Raw genomic sequence first — 7,738 nt, forward strand, 5'->3', positions numbered from 1 at the left:
ATAACAGAAATATCACAAGTGAATAGCTTTAACAAACAGAAATGTATTCTCCCTCACAGTTCATGAGACAAGAAGTTTGAATTCATAGTGCCAACTCCAGGGAAAGGCTTTCTCTCTCTGTCAGCTCTGGAGGAAGGTCCTCACCTCCTTTCAACACTTGCAGGCCTGGCATCCCTTGGAGATCTCCATGTATCTTGGCATCAATACTCCCCTGGGTCTAGGAAGTTCTCAGGGACTTGAGAGTCCAAAAGATGTACTCTTCTCCCAGGTCTTCTTTCTTGGTGGTGGTTGAGTCCCTCCTTCTCTGCTAGCTTCTCTCTCCTTTTGTCTCTTGTGAGAGAAAAGGTAATACAGGCCATACTCCAGGGAAACTCCCCTTACATCAATCAAGACTGTGACCTGATTAAGGGTGTTGTATCCCACTCTGTTGAATGATGCAGGAAGCATCAAAAGAAGATGGAAGGAATATATAGAGTCACTGTAGAAAAAACAATTGGTCATTGTTCAGTCATTTCAGGAGGTAGCATATGATCAAAAACCATTTATACTGAAGGAAATAGTCAAAGCTGCACCGAAAGAATTGGCAAAAAAACAAGACTCCAGGAATTGACAGAATACCCATTGAGATGTTTCAACAAACAAATGCAGTACTGGAGGTGCTTACTCATCTATGCCAGGAAATTTAGGAGAAGCTAGCTGGCCAACTGATTGGAAGTGATCCATATTTGTGCCCATTCAAAGAAGGTGATACAACAGAATGTGGAAATTATCAAACAATATTATTTATATCACATGCAAGCACTATTTACAATAGCAAAAAGATGGAAACAACCTAGGTGCCCATCAACAGAAAAATGGATAAGCAAACTATGGTACATACACACAACAGAATACTATGCAACACTAAAAAATAATGTAGAATATACAAAATACTGTATAACATGGATGAAACTTGGAGGACGTTATGCTGAGTGAAATAAGTCAATCACAGAAGGACAAATACTGTATTAGTTCATTATTGTAAAAAGTCAAGTAAAGGTTTATATATGGAAGGAAACTTTCTTTGTTGGTTATAAGGGATGGGAGAGGAGGGGAGGAAACAATGCAAACATAAATAAATAAATACAATTTTTTAAAAATATCACATGCAAGTAAAATTTTGCTGAAGATAATTTAAAAATGGTATATTTTGCAGCAGTGTATTGACTAGGAACTTCCAGAAATGCAAGCTGGATTCAGAAGAGGATATGGAATGAGGGATATCATTGCTGATGTTGGACAGATCTTAGCTGAAAGCAAATACCAGGAAAACATTTACCTGTATTTTATTGACTATGCAAAGGCATTCAACTGTGGGGATCATAACAAATTATGGATAACCTTGCAAAGAATAGGAACACTTAATTGCGCCCATGAGGAACTTGTACATAGAACAAGAGGCTGTCATTCAGATAGAACAAGGGAATACTGCAATATTTAAAATCAGGAAGGGTGTGCATCAGGGCTATATCCTCTCACCATACTTATTCAATCTGTATGCTAGTCAAATAATCCGAGAAGCTGGAGTATATGAAGAAGATCATAGCATCAGGACTGGAGGAAGACTCATTAACAACCTGCGATATACAAATGACACAACTTTGCTTGCTGAAAGTGAAGATGACTTGAAGCACTTCCTGATGAAGATCAAATACTACAATCTTCAGTATGGATTACAACTCAACAAAGAAAACAAAAATCCTCATAACAGGACCAATATGCAACACCATGATAAAAGAGAAAGGATTGAAGTTGGCAAAGATTTCATTTTACGGGGATCAAAAATCAACACTCATGGAGGCAGCAATCAAGAAATCAGAACATATGCTGCAAAAGACCTCTTTAAAGTGTTAAAGAGCAAAGATGTCACTTTGAAGACTAAAGAGTGCCTAACTCAAGCCATGGTATTTTCAATCACCTCATAGGCATGTGAAAGCTGGACAATGAATAAGAAAAACAAAAGAAGAGCTGATGCCTTTGAGTTGTGGTGTAGGTGAAGAATAACGAAAATACCATGGACTGCCAGAAGAACAAACAAATCCGTCCTGGAAGAAGTACAGCCAGAATGTTCCTTAGAAGCGAGAATGGCCAGACTTTGTCTCACCTACTTTGGTCATGTGTTCAGAAGGGACCAGTCCCTGGAGAAGGACATCATGCTTGGTAAAGGGGAGGGTCAGAGAAAAAGAGGAAGACCCTCAATGAGATGGGTTGACACAGTGGCTGCAATGATGGGCTCAAGCATAACAAGGATTGTGAGGATGGTTCAGGACAGGGCAATGTTTCATTCTGCCGTACATAGGGTCACTGTGAGTCAGAGCCAACTTGATGACAACTAACAACAACGACAATCCCACCTTAATCCTCTTACAACTGATTATCAGATTGCATCATGAGGAATGATTACATCATTGCATAACTGCCAAATTACATCATTATATAACTGCCAAACCATTGAGAATTATGGTCCAACCAAGTTGGCATGTGTTTTGGGGGGACATAATTCAATCCATGACAGGCAGGAAGGGGAACCTTACTACCATCAAGCCAAGAGTGAAGCATGTCCTTTGGACCTGGAGTTCCTGTACTGAGAACCTCTTAGACTCAGGAGACAGAGAAAGAGCTGTAATACCAGAGACAGCAAGAAGCAGCAGCAGAGAAGTGGCAACAGCAGATCCAGAAGAGCAGTGCAAAACCTTGTGGTGTGCTTCCTGGCCCACAGAGCGGGGCAGTTACGGTGGGCAGGTAGACCCACAGAGTGAGAAAGCTGAGCGCCTTCGGCCAGGAGGCTTGCTGGCAGAGTGTGGTGCCTTCTGGCACTTATTGGTGGAACTAAAGAGCTTTGTAACAGTTACCCAAGCAGAGCAGAGGCCAAGCCAAGGGGCCAAGAGCCAAAGGTGAGGCCTTCCTGAAGGAACAACTGAAAAGCTGTCCTGACCAAAGAACTGCACTCTGAGCCTTGATCCTGAATTGTAACCTGTAAGCTAGTGTCAGCTTTTCTGCCCACAGCACTCTGTACTCCTTAGTTGAGTCTGATAAATGCAGAACATACAGACTATACTCACAATTATGGGGTTTATTAGAGAAGTAAGTTCTCAATGAACTAACAAAAAAATGCTCCAGCCTTGGCCCTTCTGTGCAAGCTGCTGGCTGCCCGCCTGGTGGCTGCAGGCTCCTGGATGACACCTGGGAGATTTAGCTGATAGAGCAGGAACACCCTGGTCCCCTCTTTCGTTAAGTCACACATCAGAGTCAAGGAGCCTTTGCATGGTGGCAGCCACTATAGCTGGGTTATGTATCTGCTGGGCTGAGCCAGAAGCAGGAAAGCCATCAGGGACAAGGGGTGCCTGGCCATATGACCCAGAGCCCCAGGGCAGGCTTGGGAATGCAGAAGCTGGTTCTCATAATGGTTTTAGACCAACGATGATGAGGCCAGCCCCTCAGGGTTTTCAGATTTAGCAAATAAAAAAAAAGGACAAGACAGCTAGGTTGTTCTGAATTTCAGATGAGTATCAAATACTTCTATGGACTAGTTGGGATATACTTATTACTAAAAAATCATTTGTTGTTTATCTGAAATTCAAATTCACCTGGGCCTTTAGTATTTTATCTCTCCAAACCCCCAGGGCTAAAAGGGCCAGGGAGCGCAGCTCCTTCATAGAGCCCAGGGCCGCACCCACTGGATGATTCTGGAATTCTCCTAAGAGGCCGATTCCTGGCTGCCTGCCTGCCAAGGCTGTGTCTCAGTTTCCTGGGTGGTGACTGTGCAGTTCAGCATTGGGTGGGGGTAGGAAAGGGACTTTGGTATAAAGAAAAGCCAGGGGTCCCCTCAGGTCATTTTACTCTCTATCCTCCATGTGGGGAGAGTAATGCAGGTGGGAAGATGCATTAAAAAATGTCCTCCTTCTGTGAACAGACATAGTCGCAAGGCCAAGCCTGCCTTTGCTCAGCTTGTAACAGTAGGTATCCTGGTGTCTCCACCTCATCTTCTCTATATCTCCTCTCCCCTGAGTCCTCTCACCCACTGCCTGGTTTCAGGGATCATCTATATGTGGATGGCATCCCAGCCCCTTACAGTGGAATGCATACATACAATTTATTCAGGTGGTAACAGCCTTAGACCCATATTTCCATCTGCTTGTGGGACACTACCCCAGGTGACTTCCCACCCCTCTTCCTGAACATCTCTGGTCACTGCCTTACCCTCTGTCCACTTTGCTGTTATTTGGACCATGGAGACAGCCCTGAGTGTATCCTGATCCAGTTCCCTCCCTACCACCGTTCCCACTCCATTGCACCCACAGCCAAGTTTTTAAAAACAAATCTGACCATGTCATTCTCTTGCTCATCACCAATAACTTCCCATTGGTCTTGGAATAAAGTGAAAATACGTTGTCTGCCCTCTGCCTCCATGTGGCAATTTTTCTTGTCATGTCACAAACCACCAGTACTGTCCCTCATCCCTAGCCCAGAGTCTAACCAAATGCCTTGCAGTTTTCATGACCTGCTCAGCTCTTTGTCCACAATGACCTCCTACCCTATCCCTCAACTCCCTTCACCAGTTCTTTCACCTCTTTGAATTTCCAGGTCCTTCCTTGTACAGTGGGGATCTTTGCTGCCCTGCTAGCCTTCCTAGGATCTCAGAGAGAATCAAATGTGACAAAGAATGTAAAACTATTATGTAAATTGGAAAGTTTTGTAAGAAGTGAAAGAGTAGATTGACAACTGGGCAGTCTTATAGTCTCTTTATAAGGCTGTGCTGATCTCAGATGCCCACAAGATGCACACCATGTGGGGAGCCAGAGTTGAAAGGATAGGGGAAGTTATGGGAAGTGTGATTAGGTCGGTCATACCTGGCAGGGCCTTCATTTAGTGGAACAGCCATTACCACTCATGAGATCTGGGTGTCTGGAAATCCTGGGGAGGCGGGGTGGTGAAGGAGGTGCAGGAGAGTGTGGCCTTGACCTCTTCTTTCTAGCTCAGCACAGTGAGTCACTGGGAGGTGCTGGCCCAAATCTCACCTCCTCCACTTGAGGCTGAGCTGAAATGGTCCATGGGATGGAGGTCGCAGTACAGTGAGTGAGTCACGAAGCTGAGTCAGAGCCAAGTCAGCTCCTCTCAGGGCTGTGATGAAGGCTGTGCCAGCCATCTGGCATTGTTCCAGCCTTGCCCCTTCCCACACCACACCACACACACACACACACACACACTTCCCCTGACTGCTAGCTTCTTATTTCACAGGTTCAGTGGAATCCCACTGGGTCTCCCATGTAGCTGGGCTTTCTTTACTCTCACACTCTTCCCTCATTCACTGTTCAGGTACTGCCTTCAAGGAGCTCTCCACCCAGCAGAATAAAGCCAGCTTCCACTCATGTCCTGCCACTGTAGAGTAGTGGCCAGGCACCACCATGGAAGTGCTCCACATACCATCACTATTCCGATTCCTAAGAGAGGAGGGAGGAAGCCAGCCTGGGCCACAACCCCTCAAAGTTGGAATGACTCAAGGAGTTATGCTCCAAATGTCCTTCCCAGGATTCCCCATCTTGGGACCTCTATTCCCAGTGGGAAAACTGAGCCTAAAGCTTGTGTTTATATAGATTCAAGCAACATTCTGTTTTCTTCTTCAGATTAAAGATTCATGTATAGGCATAGCCTGAGCTATTGGTCACAGAACAGGTTCTAGTCTGATCTGTCCATGTAGTATGAAGAATAAATTTTGGCTTTGAAATCAATAATACAAAGAGCCCCCGGGTTGTCAGAGAATATACAGTGTCAGAACTGGAGTAACTATGAAGTCATCTAATTCTAATCCAACTGCTCATTTTATAGAAGTCAAAACTCAAATCCAGAGAGGAGGAAAGAACCACATTCTTTTAATAATTTCCATCAATTTTCTCATTTAAAAAAAAATAAACCACATTAAAAAAAAAAAAAAAAAACCCTAATCTCAACATTCTAACATAACTACTGATGGTATTTTGGTACTATTTCTTTACACTTCTTTTTTTTTATTGAAATCATATAATATATGCAACTTTATGGATTAGGCATTTTTTTTCTCTGTCTTTATGCTCCAAACATTTTTTCCTATGTGCAAAAAGGGCATGGTGGAGGCATCTTCTGACCTCCTCTAACTTCACAACAGGGAGACAGAATCACCAGAACCACCATCCCAAGGCTGATTCCTCTGAGGCCAGACATGCTGCCACCCTCCAGCCATTTTATGAGTTTTGATACCAACAGTTCCCCCTCCCCCATGGCACTCACTACCTCTCTTCTGGGTTCAATAATTTTTTGCAATGGCCACACAGAATTCATAGACAATACTCACAATTACGGGGTTTATCAGGGAAGTAACAGGCTACAATTCAGGTTCAGGAACAAGCTCAGGATACAATTCTTCAATCAGGACAGTTTCCCCTCTGCTATGCCCTCTGGCATGCCTCTCTGGTCCAGCCTCTGCCCTGCTTAGGCAAGTGTGACAAAGTTCTTTTAGCTCTGCTGATAAGTACACCTAGGTGTATCCCACTCCGCCAGCAAGACTCCTGCCCAAAGGCACTCAGCTTTCTCACTCCATGGGCCAGCAAGCCCAATGCTCTGTCTCATGCCTCTTGGTTCCTCAGCCGGTCGTCTCTGCTGTCTTTTTGTGAAAGAGGTCCAGTGCAGGGATCTTGGGTCCAAGGACACACTCCCCTCCAACTACAGTTCTTCTCTCTTAATGGCAGTTAAATCCCCTCCTTCTGCCTCTAGAAGGGCTCATTTTAAGCCTAGCAGAATGACAAACTAACCAATCCACATATTAGAGTTCCACATACATTATTTCCATGGTCCCATCCAGTAATCTGGGGGGAGTCACAAAGACCATGGCTAGAAAAGCCATACCAAGTAATTCACTGCACCACACTATGTTATTACAGTTTTCATAACCATCATTTCCAATGTTTGTACAGTATTCCAACAAGAAGATGATCATAATTTTTTTTTATGAGTTACTGAATGTCCTTATTAAAGAAGACTTAAGTTAAGCCCTGCAAAAAGGGCATGGGAGCAGCATCCTCTGACCTTCTCCAGCCTCACTAGAGGGAGATACAATCACCATCAGCAGCCCAAGGCCAGACACGGCATCACCCTCCAAACTTTTTACCAACAGTCCCTCTCACGACACTCACTACTCCTCTGCTGGATTAGATAATTCATTGCAATGGCCACACAGAACTCACAGACCATACTCACAATTATGGGGCTTATTAGAGAAGTAAACAGGTTACAAGTCAGGTTCAGGCAAGCTCAGGATACAGTTCTTCAATCAGAACAGCCTCCCATGCCATGCCCTTGGCCTCTGCCCTGCTAAGCCAAGTGTTACAAAGAAGTTATTTTAGCTCTTCCAACAGGTGCACCTAGGTGTACCCCACTCCACCAGCAAGCTTCCTGCCCAAAGCCTTGACAGTGAGCATGTATTACTTTTATAATTAGCAAAATGGCAAAGATTTTTCCATGTTGAACAAAACCCAGCACCTATTTTCATTTGCAGTTAGTGTGCTGATTAAGTGCATCAGAATCCTAGCTTTAAACATAACATGACTTTGGGTATTCTCACCTGTCATATCGGAATCATAATACTAAAGCTATTGTATCACTTAATTGAAGGTTCCTAGCTGGTACAAACATCTTGCACTTGACTACTAACTTTGGTTAATGGTTT

Source organism: Orycteropus afer, unplaced genomic scaffold (assembly GCF_000298275.1).
Source record: "Orycteropus afer afer isolate SDZICR_OR568_19922 unplaced genomic scaffold, OryAfe1.0 scaffold00054, whole genome shotgun sequence".
NCBI classification, from domain to species: Eukaryota; Metazoa; Chordata; class Mammalia; order Tubulidentata; family Orycteropodidae; genus Orycteropus; species Orycteropus afer.